Raw genomic sequence first — 17,894 nt, 5'->3', positions numbered from 1 at the left:
AAAATTTTTATTTATATATGACAGTGGAATGCATTACAATTCTTATTACACATATAGAGCACAATTTTTCATATCTCTGGTTGTATACAAACTATATTCACACCAATACTGTGTCTTCATACATGTACTTTGGATAATAATGATCATCACATTCCACCATCATTTATAACCCCATACCCCCCTCCCTTCCCCTCCAACCCCTCTGCCCTATCTAGAGTTGGCTATTCCTCCCATGCTCCCTCTCCCTATCCACTATGAATCAGCCTCTTTATATCAAAGAAAACGTTCATCATTTGTTTTTTGGGGATTGACTAACTTCACTTAGTATTATCTTCTCCAATGCCATCCATTTACTTGCAAATGCCATGATTTTATTCTCTTTTATTGATGAGTAATATCCCATTGTGTATATATGTCACATTTTTTTTTTATCCATTCATCTATTGAAGGACATCTAGGTTGGCTCCACAATTTAGCTATTGTGAATTGTGCTGCTATAAACATTGATGTGGCTGTGTCCCTGCAAATTGGTACAGCCAATATGGAAAGCAGTATGGATATTTCTTGGAAAATTGGGAATGAAACCACCATTTGACCCAGATCTCCTTGGTCTATACCCAAGAACTGTGGTCAATTTTCTTTTTCAATGTCTCCCTTGCCAGGTTCTCATATCAGAGCTATTCTAAATTGGAAGCTCTCCTTTCTCCTTTCTTTCTACCCCCTTTCTTGTAAATTTGAAAGAAATTGTATTTAAAGTAAATTTTTTGGTAGTTTAGTCTTTTGATAGTTTATTGTTTAATTGTTATTATTCTATTTAGGCTTTTTTTTTTCTTTTTTTGTGGTGCTAGGGATGGGCCTCATGCATGTTGCTTCAAGCAAATACTTTACTACTAAGCTACACCCTTAGTTAGGCTCCTTTTTAAAAATAGACTTAGTAATTTATTTTCCTTTAAAATTTCTACTTTACCTAGAATATTAAATTTTATCTGTTGTTTCTACAGTGGTTGAGGACAATTTCCTTTTGGACTTTAGGTAGGCCTTTAAATCAATATATTTTATAAATGAGCCCATTAAAAAAATCTAATTGCCTTCTAAATCAGTTGAAGACTGTGTATATTAAAAAGAGTTGATTAAGCAAACTTGATTATAATATAGCCATTTTAGTTTATGTCAAATTTATGCTAAGATAAAATAGTATTACAGGTCACAGTGGCGCATGCCTATAATCTCAGCATCTCGGGAGGCTGAGGCAGGAGGATCTCAAGTTCAAAGGCAGCCTCAGCAAAAGTGGGGTGCTAAGCAACTCAGTGAGGCCCTGTCTCTCAATAAAATACAAAATAGGTCTGGGGATGTGGCTCAGTGGTCGAGTACCCCAAGTTCAATCTTGGCACCTACCCCCTTAAAAAAAAAGATGAAAACAGTTTTGTTGATTCTACCTACTTACCTACCTACGTACATGGTTTCTTGGGCCTGGATAGGCTGGCTTTGCATGCCTGGTTAATATAGAGACAATTTCGATGACTGTCTCTCTCAGGCAGCCTGGAGCAAAAGGACCCACAGTTGCTGCTGAAATATAACCAGGAAAAGAATAAATATTTTTTTTCTTTAATTACTCCTCAAAAAAAAAAAAAAACCACCAAATTTTCAAGCTTTTTACATGCCTCACTAGAAAATGGATTCCTTTCTTCTAACTTTATAAACTCCTATTCCATTGTCAGTTTTTAAATAATATTTACATTTTTCTTGTAATTGCCATTTAAAATTTTATGCTTCATTTATAAGTTCATTATGAGCTGCTCCTCTCTATTCCATCACTTCCTTGCCTCCTATGTTAATTGTTTGTAGTAGCACGTCCTCACTTTCCTTCACAAAGCTTTTAGTGTGTTCTCTTTCTCCATGGTATTCTGAAATTTCAAAATATGTCTAGCTATGAATCTTTGTGTTGTTATTGTTAACTCACCCTATTCTTAATAGGCCCTTTCAATCTAAAGTTTTCCGTCTTATATCAACTCTGGGGGATGTTCTATTATTTTACCATTCTGAGACTCCTGTGAGAAAGATGTTTGCCCTTCTGGTTTACCTGTTTTGACATTTATCCCCTCATATTTTCTGTCTTTTGGTATTTTTGTTCTGTGTTCCAGGAATTTTCTTAACTTTGTCTTGTATTACTTGTTTACTTTTTAAAAAAATTTTTTTTTGGTGACCATATTTTTAATCTCTATGAGCTCTTATTGTTTTCCAGTTGCTCCTTTTTCATAGTAGTCTCTGCTGGTTTAATGCATGTAATATCTTCTCTTTTTGGACACTAACGGGAATTCTTTGTGGCTTTTTCTATTTTATGAATTCTATTTTCAATGTTGTGTTAGTTATTTTGGTGTTATTTTGATTTTTCTCACTAAGTTACAAATTTTCCAATTGATCCATGATACTTTACTCGTTGTGAATCAAAGATATGTTTGGTTGATATAGGTGGCTTGTATGAGTTTTTTCTTTGCCCTGCCCTAAAGCAGAGCCAGATTTTATGTGTATAAGTAGAAACATGAATAACAGGATTCACTTGAGGATGTTGGGGGCAGGTAGTCAGGATGGGTCTTTCCCCAAGTGCCAAATGCAAACAAAGGTAGTCTTCTCTGGTTCTCCAACTTCTGCTCTGAATTGCTATTGTACAGATACACTACATATGCTGCCTAAATTTCCTTGGGAATATTTTTACCTTGGCCTAGGGGCAAAAGCCAGTGCTATATAGAATAGAGTAGGGGCACCAAAGACTGGAAAGAGCAGGACTCCACCAGTCCTGATGGCATATACCCATCTTTGGAGTTGGGGGTAAAGTCAACAGCGCTCATATATGTAGATTGAGTAGAGAAGGCAAATTCCTGAAAGGAAACTCAAATGCACACACACAAAATAATAGGTGTCCACATTTATTGGCAAATGGGATTAACCAACGCGAACTATTAACCAAATTTTATAAGAGTACTTTAGTAAAATACTGACTGAATCAAGGAGGTTAAGAATAAGAAGCCACATATTATAGTAAATCAGCCTCATCTGAACAACACCATTGCTGCTCATTGTGTGAAAAGCTAGGACTAAATGAACCCCTGAGCATGATGGTACATGCCTGTAATCCCAGGAACTTGGGAGCCTGAGGCAGGAGGATCACAAGTTCAAAGCCAGCCTCAGCAAATTAGCAAGGCCCTCAGCAATGTAGACCCTGTCTCAAAATTTTAAAATGAACTAAAAAGGGCTAGGGATGTCGCTCAGTGGTTAAGTCCCTCTGGGTTCAATTCCCAATCCCATTTAAAAAAAAAAAAGTAAATGAACATTTCCATCAACTTTTTTCCATTATGAGCTGAGGACAGAGAGGAAGAAGCTGTGAGGAAGGAGAGGCTCTGCGAACCATTAACATCATAGCTAAGATGCAGTAGGTCGCATGAGAGACCAACTTCCAGTTTCTCATCTACACTGACAATCTCTCCCTTAAAATGAGCATAGGGTAATCAAGGGAGGAGAATGTGGCTGTGGAAAAGACATTTGGAATTTTACAAAATGTTCAGGGCCTTATTCACTCCATTTGTGTCTCCCCCATCGCTTGTGGAGTTCCTATCCACTTCAAAGGCTTTTCTGAGTGCTGACAGGGAAGAAAATTCTGCCAAATTGGAACCTTTTAAATAGATCAAGATTTTCAACATATCCCAAACATGGTTAGATTAGATGCAGATAAATCTCAACCACATCACAATGTTGATGGGTGCATTCATTTCCTTTCTTTTTAACAGAATAACTGTCATTCCCAAACACAGATCAGGCATTTAGTCTTAACAAATGTTGTACTAATCAAAATAGAGGGTGATCAGCTTATCCAGTTTCCCATCTGTGTTTCAGCTGTAATGTTTAATTTTCATTTCCTCTTTTCAATTGACATCTTAACCTAGTCAGGGAGGTCTGATGGCCCTTTCCAGAGGATGCTGTTACTTCCTTATTCTTCCATAAGAGCCGGAATTCCATTTGGAAAGAGAGATTACATTGAGCTTGATCAATAACCTCAAAAAACTAAAAGAAAAAATTACCTGTTATCTGACTTTAATATGGACACAATGGCATGATTTGTGTTCTTGTGTTAATTGTAGGGTCACTAGCAATTTGATTAGCTACTGTTAACATCTATAATTGATTTAAATGCAAAAAGAATCGACACTTGAGCTAACTGTTGAAATATCTGGACGCTAATAAGAGACTGAATCTTTCCAATTGTATTATTTTTTTTGTTTTCTGTATTTTAAAGGTTAGGCATATCTAAAAAGTGATCAAAATGCCTACTCTTGTAAACAGTATAAATAACTTGCTTTGATCATAGAAATGACAATGGCACAGATGGCTAAGTGTAGCTTTTGCCACTAGAATATTTAATCACTCAAATTTGAAAAAGATATTAGTAATTACAATGGTTGGTGGTTTTAAGCACAGGCTGTATGTTTTATGCTCTTATTTTTCTCATTTAAACCTTCACAACAATCATCTGCAGTGGGTCTAAGTGGGCTAAGGAGGATTTGCCTCCCACCGACTAACAAGTGGGAAGAAGGGTGTGGGGCGAAAGCCCAGGTTTACTAGCTACAGATCTAGAACCCATACCCAGTAAGCTATGTTGTAGCAGTTGCAATTTTATTTATTTATTTATTTATTTATTTATTTTGACCATGCTTGGGATTGAATCCAGAGTCTTGCATATGCTAGATGAGTACTCTACCACTGAGCTACATCTCCAGCCCTTTTTATTTTATTTTGAGACAGGGTCTGACTTGCCATTCTCCTGCCTCAGCCTCCCAACTAACTGGGATTGCAGTCTTATGCTACCATGCCTGGCCTTGTAACAGTGAAATTAAAAAATATATATATATATTTTAATCTGTTCAAATTCTTTAGATGTCCTCAAGTTTTCTGAGAAATATTAGTATATGTTAAATCATAAGCCATAGAAATATTTATGAATCTGAGCCTAGGGGGAGAGCTGTGTGTGTGTGCGCTCACGCATGTGTGCAAGTGGATATGTAGACACATGTTTGTGTGGCAAGGTAGCTGTCTTAGATGGATCTTCAGCCAAATAAATTGCATTTAAACATTGTCTCTGCTTTAAAAACAGCAAGACCTCTGGGTACAGATTTTCTTTGCTCTTTTTTGTTCTTGAGAATCTCTTGAAAAGTCAATCATAGTCAAGCAAATGCATATCAAGTAGGCCCCCTGGGCCCTGGGGAAAGTGTTACAACAGGGTCATTGTAGCTTGACAAAGGCTGCTTTTACCAAGAATCCTGGGTTTGCAGAGTTGGACCTTGGAGAGAGTAGGTGGGAGTGAAATGAGTCAATTTGCACAAATGACTGAAAACCAACATTTTCTCTTCTGTGGTTCAATATTACTAGAACATCTCTGAGGGACTGGGGATCTTGATTGAGTACAAACAGTAGGAAAGAAGACCAACAGCTCCCAAATAGAAGTTACCCCAAGGTAAGGAAAATCTGACCTCCCGCCGGTAGAGAGTGTGGCTAGATGACATCTTCCTGACATTGTTGCCTGGGCACAGAAGATGTGCTTTAGTAGCCAGTGACTGAGCATGCAAGGGCAGCGCTGTTGAGCTGCACCATTGGTGCCCCAAGTCTGCAGTGTACAGTGCTGAATACAGCTCATCCTTTCTTGGTTCAACAATTTTAAAAAAGGAATAAGTTCTTTGAATCCTAAGCTATCTCATGAAAATAGCAACAATATTTTAATCCATACTCCAACTTTGCTAAATGTGGTAGCCTCCAATATTCAGATTTTTTTAAAATTTATTTACTTTTAAATTTTATCTATTTTGGGGTCCTAGGGATTGAACCAAGGGGTACTTTACCACTGAGCTACATCCTCAACCATTTTTAATTTTCAAAAAAATTTTTTTTTTTAAATTTTGAGACAGCATCTTGCTAAATTGCTTATGCCTCACTAAGTTGCTGAGGCTTTCCTTGAACTTGTAATCTTCCTGCCTCAGTCTCCTGGGTTTCTGGGATTACAGGTGTGTGCCACCATGCCCAACTACAGATATTTAGGTTTGACTATACTTGGCAATTAATTTTTAGTCAAATTTTTTACTTTGGGTGAATATACTTTGTTTGAGGATATCTTAATAATCCTAATATTTATTTCTTTTGAACTCAATTTGCTTTGCTGAAGAATATTCCAATTTTGAAATCATTAATTCCACAAATTTGTCAAAAAGTTTGGGTTAAATGTATTCAGAATTTCAAAAAGTTTTGCCCATCTTTTTCTATCCTTTGCTGCCAAGGGAAGGTGTTTGAGTAGATGTATTAAGGCTGTAAAAATTGCCAAATCATGCTGTGAGGTAGACAAGACAGCGATCACTCCTCTTATCTTGTAATGAACTGAATCAAAGCAGGTCTTACATCTGGCCAGCAATAATTTTGGAAACTTGAATAGGCTATTCTTGACTTTTAAAGCGATAGGTCTCCCCACTCACTGTTATTGTTAATGATCCTTATGAAAGGTTTTTCAGATTTAAAAGTGACCTTTAAGAAGGTTGCAGATCTGGCTGGGTTCATATCTCAGAGCTTCTCTTCTCATATTTGGGATGGGCAAGGAATCTAAACTTTGTGAGGCCTAGTAGTATCTTTAGTTTTAGAGTTGGAGAAAATGACATGAATTTTGCAGAGTTGTTAGGATGTAATGAGTTACAATTTTTAAATGCCTAGTACTGCAGTATTAGTGGAAGAAATACCGTGCTAGCTCTCCTTATGGTCTCTAGCCTTGCAAGTAAGTTTGATCCCAAGTTCTAATCAGAAGGTGACTGTGACTGTTTTCCTAAAGACTAGAAAATCTGTTAGGAAGTATTTCTGAGGAACCACTCAGCCACAGGACAAGAGGGAGAAAGAGGAGATGGTAATTTTTTTACTTGAAAACCTTTTTCCTGATTATCCAAGTAAAACATGTTCACTGAAAAGTGTGATGGACATTTGCTATTTTGATGGTTGAGCACGTCTTCCACGTACATCATACTCTTCACTCCCCCCTGCAGTGTCTGGTCACTGAGTGCTCTTATCTTCCTTCCTAAGCCTGTTTTCTTGTGCAAAGTGATAACCATGAGAGTACACTCTTGACCTAACTTGGCCAATAACTACCTCTACCCTGACTACTATGATTGGGTCATGTTTGGACATGTGTCCAAAACTGAGCCAAGGAGAATTTTTTCACTGAGATTGTTTTAGCTCAGTAATCCCCAACCCCCTCAAAGAATGAAAGCCATTCCCTGCCCCTGCTCCCACTACCCTGTACTGGGGATCAAACCCATAGGCAATCTAACACTGAGCTACACCCCAGCCCTTTTTATTTTTTATTTTTTTGTTTTTTGAGACAGGATAAGATCTTGCTAAATCGCCCAGGCTGGGCTTGAACTTGTGATTCTCTGCCTCAGACTTCTGAGTAGCTGGGATTACAGATGTGCACCACCATGCCCAGACATTTTTTGTTTTGTTTTGTTTTTTTGTTTTTCTACTGGCAAAAGTTGAAAAAGAAAAAGAAGGGCTGGGGTTGTGGTTCAGCCGTAGAGTGCTCATCTAGTACTTGTGAGGTACTGGGTTGGATCCTCAGCACCACAGAAAAATAAATAAAAACACAGTGAAGGTATTGTGTCCATCTCAACTATGAAAGAAAGAAAGAAAGAAAGAAACCTGGGCGTCGTGATGCATCCCTGTAATCCCAGCTATTTGGGAGGCTAAGGCAAGAGAATCACAAATTCCAGCCCTGGGCAATTTAGTGAGAACCTGGTCCAGAATAAAATGAAAAATAGATAAGAATAAAAAGGTCTGGGGATGTAGCTCTGTGGTAGAGCTCCCCTGGATTCAGTCCCCAACATTGAACAACAACAACAAAAAAATAGAGTCCAGCTGCTGCTGGCAAGATGTAAGGCTTATGAGAAGATAGATTATTATAGGGGGCATTGAGCTCAATGTGCATAGAGGTCGGAGCAACTGATGAGATGAACCAATAAATATCATTGCATTGACTGGTTCAGTGAACCAACAAATATCCTTTTTACAAAGCTTATTTGATTTAGGGTTTTTGTATCAGGGATTTGTTGTTGTTGTTGTTTATGCAACTTTATTGAAGAAAAACAAATCAATTACTAGCAGAGCTATTAGTTGATCACTTATCCATTGACAACTTGCATCATTTATTCAGTGCTATATTAAACAGTGTATTGGAAGATAGATTAATAGTTCCAAGCTTCCTAACAATTTAAATGAAAATTACAAAATGTTTTGAGACCTTATTTTGGAATACAAAGGGTGTTTGCCTTTTTATTTTTTATTTTGAGAATGGGCCTTGCTAAGTTGCTGAGGCTGGCTTTGAACTTGAGATCCTGCTGTCTCAGCCTCCTGAGCTGCTGGGATTATAGGATAGGCGTGTGCCACGATAACCGGCAGAAATACTATTTTATACTTTGATTTTCACAACATTTTTTAAAAATACTTTTTTAGTTGTCAGTGGAGTTTTAATTAACTAACTAATTAATTATATGCGGTACTGAGAATCGAGCTCAGTGCTTCACACCGGCTAGGAAAGCACTCTACCACTCTACTGAGCCACAACCCCAGTGCTGATTTTTACAACTTTAACAATATGTCTTTTTAACAAATATGTGTCAATGAGTGACCCTTTCCAGTGATGGACAGCTAGGCCTCTTCCAGGCTTTTACCACGAAAAACAAAACTACCATTTGTACCCATATATACAGGAGTGTCACAAATGGCAAAAATATTTGTAAAATAAATCTCTGGAGAAGAAACTACAGAATCAGAGTATAGACATTTTTTATTGTGGTAGGCAATCCCCAAATGTTTCCAAAATGGTTAGTTCAAATAGACACCTGTAAAATATGAAAGAGCTCACTTCCTAATAACCTCACCAATGTAATGTACTAGCATATTTTTGTATCTTCTCATGTGATTAGCAAAATTTGCTTATTTTTATAGTTGTAATTTGACAAACATCCCTTTGGAAAAGTTGTACTGATTTATACTTCATCTGTAATATGTGGAGTTGTTTACCTTATTGTATTATTTATAGCATTTACCTCCACCATTATTTTAAATCTTTACAACTAAATTGATAGGAGAGGGAGGATAGAGGTACTATGGATTAGACAGAGGGGAGTGAAGGGAGAGGAGGAGGTTTGTGGGCAGGAAGGGGTACTAGAATGAATCAGACATTATTATTCTATCTGCATATATGATCATACAACTGGTGTAACTCTACATCATATACAACCAGAAGAATGAGAAGTTATACTCCATTTATGTATGATGTGTTATTATTCATTCTCTGTCATGTATAACCAATTAGAACAAATAAAAAAAATAAATTGATAGGTGATAATAACTTATTTTAAAATTTTTCATCTCATTCATTCATGCAGCAATGATCTTCTAAGCACCTAACAACACGCTGTTCTAACAACAATGATAGGACACTATTCTTGCCTTCATGGAGCTTACACCCCTTTGATTACTAATGAATCTAAATGTTTTGAGACACTGTGTCAAAATAAAAAATTAAAAAGGGCTTGGTGTGTAGCTCAGTGGTAGAGCACCCCTGGGTTCAATTCCCAGTAAGGCAAAAGAAAAAAGAGCAGTTTCAAGCTGCATTTTAAACCAGAAATTGTGTATGACCTCAAACCATTTAAGGTGATGTAATATGATGATAATTTAAAGATGATGTTTAAGCTGGGCACAATGGGACACATCCATTATCCTGGTGACTTGGGAGGCTGAGGCAGGAGGCTCACAGTTGAAGGCCAGCCTCAGCAACATATGTCCTCAACAACTTAGTGAAACCCTGTCTCAAAAAAAAAAAAAAAAGAAAGAAAGAAAGAAAGAAAGAAAGAAAAGAAGTTAAATAAAAGTAAAGATGGTCCTGATTAGAATTGGAATATATAGACTTGTGGTAGAAAATTGGTATTTTGCCTCTCATTTTATGACCTAATCCTATTATTTAGAAGGGAAACCTCCCTGCTTTACTTTGAAAACAGTGGTAGACATCATTTGTGCCTCCTCTTCTTCCCCAACTTTTTTTTTTTTTTGAACAAAGATCTTGCCATGGGGCTGGGGATGTGGCTCAAGCGGTAGCGCGCTCGCCTGGCATGCGTGCGGCCCGGGTTCGATCCTCAGCACCACATACAAACAAAGATGTTGTGTCCGCCAATAACTAAAAGAAATAAATATTAAAAAAAAAAAAAGATCTTGCCATATTGCCCAGGCTGGCCTTGTACTGCTATGCTCAAGTGATCCTCCTATCTCAGCCTCCTGAGTAGCTGGGATTATGGCCTCCATACTGGTGACTATTGATCCTTCTTACTTTTAGGAATAGAATTCTCCCACTTTTTAGTAAAGCATATAGCCACTCAGCTAGGGACTACATTTCTCTTGGAGTTAGGTGTGGACCTATGCCCAGGTCTGGGCCAGTAGTAAGTAGGAAGTGATATAAGGAATATCATGATTGTTTCTTGAAGAGGTGGTTCCTACTGAAGAAATGACAGGAATTGGAAATTAGAATTGAGGGGTGCCGAGAACAAGTGCCAGTTTGGGATCCTAGATGACCTGATGAGATAGAACTGTCAACCTAGACTACTCACCTCTGCTCTGTTACCTGACAGAAATAGACTTTTGTCTGCTTGAAATCACTGTAACTTGGGGCATCTATCATTGCAGGTAAGCCAGTATACTAATTGATATACTTCTGTAATGTGATATGATATGAAAGAACTACTAAGGACCAAGCTGTCTGTTCTACTGGCCTAGCTAATGCCTGAAATGTCCTCATTAGAGAGTCTTCTCTCTGAATTAAAGTAGTCTTTCATGAAAGAAGTTCTGTTGGATACCAGTGTCTCAGATAATAACAGATATTGCCAGAATAAAAGGGCTAGTGTCCAGCTCAAATTGAGACATGCAGTCACATCACATTTCTGTACTGTAGACTTTCTCAGAGAATTTCATGTGCTTTCGTGCATTGTGATCATTTGTAAGTGACATAAAATACAATTTAAAAAAAAAAACTTTAAAAAAGCATTTTCATACAATTGGTTAATAAATATATGAAAAAATGTTCAACATCCCTATCAATTTCATCTCACTCCAGTCAGAATGGTAATTATCAAGAATACAAGTAATAATAAATGTTGTGAGGATGTGGGAGAAAAGCTACACTCATACATTGCTGATAGGACTGCAAATTGGTGCAACCACACTGGAAAGTACTATGGAGATTCCTCAGAGAACTTTGAATGGAACCACCATTTGACCCAGTTATCCTACTCGTAGGTTTATACCCAAAGGACTTGAAATCAGCATATTATAGTGAAGCAGCCACATCAATGTTTATAGCAGCTCAATTCACAATATCTAAGCTTTGGAAGCAATCTAGGTGCCCTTAAACAGATGAATGGATAAAGAACATGTGGTCCATATTACTCAGCCATAAAGAAGAATGAAATTATGGCAGTTGTCAGTAAATGGATGGAACTGGAGACTATCATGCTAAGTGAAATAAGCCAATCCTTACCCCTAAAAACAAAGCCTGACTGTTCTTTCTGATATACAGATGCTGACTTATAATAAGCACTGGAGGTTTGGGGGGTTCACCGGATTGGACAGGGTGAGTGGGGGGAAGGAAGGGTGAATGGGAATGGGATAAGGATAAGTGGGAGGAAAGGAGAGAGGATGGGAATGGGAAAGACAATAGAATGAATTGGACATAACTTTCCTATGTTCATATATGAATACAGGACCCGTGTAAATTCCACATCATGTACAACCACAAGAATGGGAAGCTGTACTTCGTGTATGTATGATATGTCAAAATATATTATACTGTCATGTATAACTAAAAAGATCAAATAAAAATTAAAGCATTTCCAAAATACAAATGGCCAAAATCCATTTTTGTGAAACATTTCAAAGGACTAATGTTCCTTGGAACACATTGTAGGAAGAGCTGATTAAAACTTTGGAGTCCAAGAATCTTAGACTTCAGATTCTAAGAATACTTATTAAGACTTCTCAAGGTGGGACTAAAGAATTAACATAGTTCCTGCGCCTACACATTTTCTCTAATAGACTTTGAAAGCCACTAATTTTGGCAGTACCCTGAAAATTGGAGCCAATTTGTAGTAGATTCAATGTTTTGGGGTGAGGGGTATGGAGGAGGAACAACAGTCTTGGTAATCTGAATTTATGCTAGGCAGATTAGGTCATTGGACTATGTCCAACAAATCTGATTATCCTATTTCCCTGTGTATTAGTCAGTTATTGCTGCTATAATATTGCATACATAATATGCAACCACAAAAGTCTTAATGACTTTTATACTGAACTTTTTTTTCTTTCTCCTGGATCTATGAGTCACCAGGAGTGGTTGTTTTAGCTGCTGGTTGGCTCAGGTGTCTTTCACGTCCTCTCTCTTTCTCTCTTCTTTTTTTACAACCAACAGGTACCCAGGGCATGTTATTCTCATGGCAATAGTACCAGAGGAAGGAATGTCCAAGACAATTAGTGAAACCATGTTGGTAAATTTAAAGCTTTTTGTTACATGTTATATCTGCTCACATTTCATTAGAAGTTGCACACCAAACCCAATATCAGTGAAACAGAGAAGTATAATCATCTCAAGGACAAGATACTACAAAGTCAAAGGGCAGAGTATGAGTATGTATTTTATTGAAAGCTTTGAAAATATTTCTTCACCTAACCAAGAAATTTCACTTATAAGGATTAATCATAATGAAATAATTATGAAGCTGGGGGTGTAACTCAGTGGTATATCTTGCGCTTTGCATGTGTGATACTATGGGTTTGATCCCCAACACCGAAAAATATGTGTGTGTGTGTGTGTGTGTATATAAATTATGGGTGTGCCTAAAGATATATCTATAAAGATCATCTTGAAAGCATTTAATATATCTATAACTATATAGATATATAGTTATATTTATATGTATAAATATATATGCAGATATAGTTATATATGCATGTGAACATAAGTGTGTATGTGTATATGTACATATGTATATACACATGTGTATGTATATATGTGTGTGTGTGTATGGTTTTGGGGGTGACATTTCCCAGTTGTACAAAAATTGGAAACAATCAAAATTTATCAGTATATGATCTGTTGAATGGATTATAACTTATTTATACAATGGAATCATATGCAGCAAGTTAAAAGATTAATATTAATAAGTAGCAATTATTATGTACTTTGCTAAGTACTTTTCATGCATGAATTTATATGCTCCTCTCAAAAAAAAAATCCACAGTAGGTACTACAATTTTTCCCAGTTTACAAGTGAGAAAGCAGAAAGAGAGAAGTAATCTGCTCAGGAAGGTCACTCAGTCAGTAAGTAGTAGTTTGTGATAATTAATTTTATGTGTCAACTTGACAGGGCTATAGAGTATCCAAATATTTAGTCAAACATTATTCTAGGTATTTCTGTAAGGGTTTTTGGATGAGATTAAGACTTAAAGTGGGGCTGGGGATGTGGCTCAAGCGGTAGCGCGCTCGCCTGGCATGCGTGTGGCCTGGGTTCCATCCTCAGCACCACAAACAAACAAAGATGTTGTGTCCGCCAAAAACTAAAAAATAAATATTAAAATTCTCTCTCTCTCTCTCTCTTTTTTTAAAAAAAGACTTAAAGTGGTAGGCGAGGCTCAGTGGCACATGCCTGTGACTCCTGCCACTTGGGATGCTGAGGCAGAAGGATTTCAAGTTTGAGGTCAGCCTGGGCAAATGATGAGACCATGTCTCAAAGTAAGAAACAAGGAGGGCCAGGGATGTAGCTCAGTGGTAAAGTGCCCCTGGGTTCAATACTAAGTATCAAAAAAGAAAAAGAAAAAACAAAAGAAAAAGACTTAAAGTGTTAAACTATTATTGCAATTTCCCCTACATAATAGGGACACCCTAATTCACCGAACTTAGTTCTTTGATGTTAAAGTCTAACCATCTTGACATCTCAATGCCAAGTTAAGCTCTTGGCACATGTAGATTGGGTTTTTGTTTAAACTGAGTATACCAATGCAATCAGGCAGTGCTCTGGGAACTTTTCAAGTGTGTTGATGTTTCTAGAGGCTGGAAGCACAATTTTGCTCCTCTAGAACATAAGCATGGGTCCAAGTTAGAAGCTTGGTTTTATGTGTATGTATGAATACATTGGCATTGCCAAGATTTAGGATTTATCAGATTGTCACTTGAGAGCTGAAATCTTCACTGAATGTGGCCAGATTCTTCACATCAGTGAAATTGGATGGGGAATGTATATGTGTTATTTTTATCTCTGGGGAGTATGCAGATAAGGTCATATGATCATCAGGCATTTAAGGTAATATGATCAGATTTAGGATATTAAAATTTTCACTTAACTATTTTCTTTTCTTTGTTAAAAAAATCACTTGATTTAAAAATATATCTGACAGTTTTCATGGAGAAACCTAACTAAGACTGAAAAGAAGTTTGTCAGTATAGATTAATTACAAATGTTGGATTACAGAAAAACAAAACAAAACTAAACTAAAAGGCACTTTTACTTATAGGCCAAAGAATAACGTAGAAAAGGATTTTCTTGCATCCACATGATAAACAGAATGTATTTAGCATTCAATGGCTACTGTATTTGAGAGTGTTTCTAAGGGACTTAAAGTTTTTTTTTAATATTTATTTATTTTTTAGTTGTAGTTGCACACAATACCTCTATTTATATGTGGTGCTGAGGATTGAACCCAGGGCCCCGCACATGCTAGGCTAGCGCTCTACCACTGAGCCACAACCCCAGCCTCCGGGACTTAAAGTTTTGAATAAATAGTTTTCTACCTTGAAGAAAGAAAGAAAGGGCTGGGGTTGAAATTTGAGAAATAGCAATTCACTAATATAATATAATTAGAATGTAGATTTTCAGATGGTTACATCTTCATTTCATTTATTATATTTTCAGATTTATCATCATCATCATCATCATCATCATCATCATCATCATCATCATAATTTTGGTATCAGGAATTGAACCCAGGTCCTTTAACCACTGATCCACATCCCCGGCACCCTCTCCCTTTTTAATATTTGAGACAGGGTTTTGCTAAATTGCTTAGGTCCTTGCTAAGTTCCTGAGACTGGCTTCAAACTTGTGATCCTGCTGCCTCAGCCTCCCAAGCTGTTGGGATTACAGTAGGTATGTGCCACTATGCCTGTCTATTTTTTCAGATGCTTTAGATATTTGTTGAGTTCAAATGCAAATAATATAGTATATCCACAGAGAGAATATTTTTAGAAAGAATATCTTTATATAAATATAGATTTTCTGTACATCAGTGCTATTTTAAAAAATGTTTAGCTATAGCTGGACACAATATCTTTATTTATTTCTATGTGGTGCTGAGGATTGAACCTGGTGCCTCACACATGCTAGGCAGGCACTCTACCACTGAGCTACAGCCCCAGCTCCATCAGTGCTATTTGAAACATTGATCTAAAAGGGTTCAGTGAGTATGTTTTTGTTAATGTCCTATGTCTGTGTCAAACTTTATCCTGCTTCTATCATCTGGAATCCAGCCTCAAACTTGGAAGTAAGTGGGAAAAAAACTTAGAGCACTAAGGAAAACAATCACCATAAAGATTGTCCACTAATATTGGAAGAATTAAAGAACCACTCTAGGCTCTATCCCAAAATGTATTGATTTATTTTTGGTTTCTAAATGGCTATAATGTCTGCAGATGTAACTCAGTAACAGAGTACTTGTCTAGCACAGGTAAGGTCCAGAGTCTGATCTCAAGCATGGTGGGGTGGGTGGAGAGTGTGATAATACTTTAACCATATAGTTCCCTAATTCATCAGGAAAATGATTTAAAGGGACAAATGGGGATAGTGGTATTGCTCAGTGGTGAAATGTTTGCCTGGCATGCATGAGGTCTGATCCCAGGGTTTGGGTTTGATCCCAGATACTGAAAAAAGAAAAAAGAAAAAAAAAAAGATAAGTAAAGAATCACTATTCATTCAACAAATAATTTTTAAGTGCCTACTATGCTCTAAGCATAATATTAAATGCTGGGAAAACAAAGATGAAAACGTAGAGAGGCAAACACGTCCTTAGACTGGTATAATAAGTAACACTAAAGAAAGCTATAAATCCCTATCTAATCATACTGTTCTACTTATGAGGGGAAGACAAGGCTTCTTGGAAGAGGTGACACTGAGTAAGTCTTGGGGATTGGGTAGGTTATAAAAGATCTTGGTGGTAAAGTACTTGCCTGGCATGGACAAAGCCCTGGGTTAATCCTCAGTATGGCAAAAAAGGAAAGGAAAGATTTCTCTCTCTCTCTCTCTCTCTCTCTCTCTCTCTCTCTCTCTCTCTCTCTCTCTCTCTCTCTTTCTTTCTTCTTTCGTACTGGGGATTTAACCCAGGGGTGCTTTACCACTTACCACTTAGCCACATCCCCAGCCCTTTTTATTTTGACACAGAGTCTCACTAAGTTGCTGAGACTGGTTTCAAACCTGTGATCCTCCTGCCTCAATCTCCCAAGTTGCTGGGATTATAGGCATGCATCACCTTGCTAGGAAAAATCTTGTCTCTTTGAGGAAGTTTCATGTGGCTAGAAATGTGACTAGACAGAGAGGCAGGGTCTGGATCTTGGGACTTGTTTTGGGTTGAATGTTATTTAATAAGTAATGGAGTGTCATCGAAGATTTTAAACTGGAAAATTAGTCCAGGATAAGTATTTAATTTTAAATGTTCCATCTAGGCCTTATTGTAATGTGACCAAAACAAGGAGCAGACAATGGGAGACCAGGTAGGAAACCTGCAATAATTCAGTCGAGCTATGATAATGGCTTAAATGATAGAGGTAAACCTAGAAATGGAGAGAAAGGAAGTGATTCAAGAGACTGTTAAACCACAGACTTGCCTAGACTTGTCATCTCATGGAGGAGAGGAGAAAGGGAGAGAAGACTCCATAGTGCATCCAGCTTTTTTGCTTGGCCAAACCAGGTGAATAATGCTGCTAAGATGAAGACCAGACAGTAGGTAATGGGTTTGGGGAGAAGGCAATGGCTTAATTCTTCACAGATAGAGCCTGAGGAGATGAGAACATTCTGAAAGTATCCACTGGGGAGCTTGATCTACCAGCTGGAGTTCAGGGACAGATTCAGGCTGAGACAGTCACTCTCAGCAGCTTCAAAAAACAGCAAGAGGCAGAGTAGATCTAAAGCTTGGAGATCATAAAATTCTGGAAACATTTGCGAGCAAACTGCCCTAGGTGCTGTTCAAGAGCTCCTGAAGTACTGAAGCATTTCCTGTCAGACAGCTCATCTTAGGGCAATACAGTAAGTCCATTCTCCAAAGAGGCCCCCCTGTCTCTTTGTGTGTGTGTGTGTGTGTGTGTATCCCCTGTCCCCCGCAGTGCTAGAGATCAAACCCAGGGCTCTACCACTGAGTTACATCCCTGTCAAGATGACATTTTAAAAGGTAAATCATTATATTACTCTTTGCTTAAAAGCCACTGGTAGATTCTCAGACTCATATCCAAACTATTTGGCACAGACCCATAAAGCTTTACTTTTAACCGGGCCCTGTCTACCTTTCTGACTACATCTCCTATCACAGGACCCCTAGTTAACACTGCAATCCAGACAGTCTGCTCGTCCCTCAGGGCCTTTGCACTTGCTTTTCCATGTCTGAAATGCTCTTTTCTGGGTCTTGCTGGCTGGCATCCCTCTCATCATTCAAACATCTCTGCTGAAATGTTCTACCATTCCCTATTCTCAACTCCATATACTCTTTACTATTGACTTTATAGCACTGACCAT

The sequence above is a fragment of the Marmota monax genome, unplaced genomic scaffold (genome assembly GCF_021218885.2).
Source record: "Marmota monax isolate L192 unplaced genomic scaffold, Marmota_monax_Labrador192_F-V1.1 WCK01_AAM20220418_F8-fsc00001, whole genome shotgun sequence".
NCBI classification, from domain to species: Eukaryota; Metazoa; Chordata; class Mammalia; order Rodentia; family Sciuridae; genus Marmota; species Marmota monax.
This window is presented reverse-complemented; position numbering follows the sequence as displayed.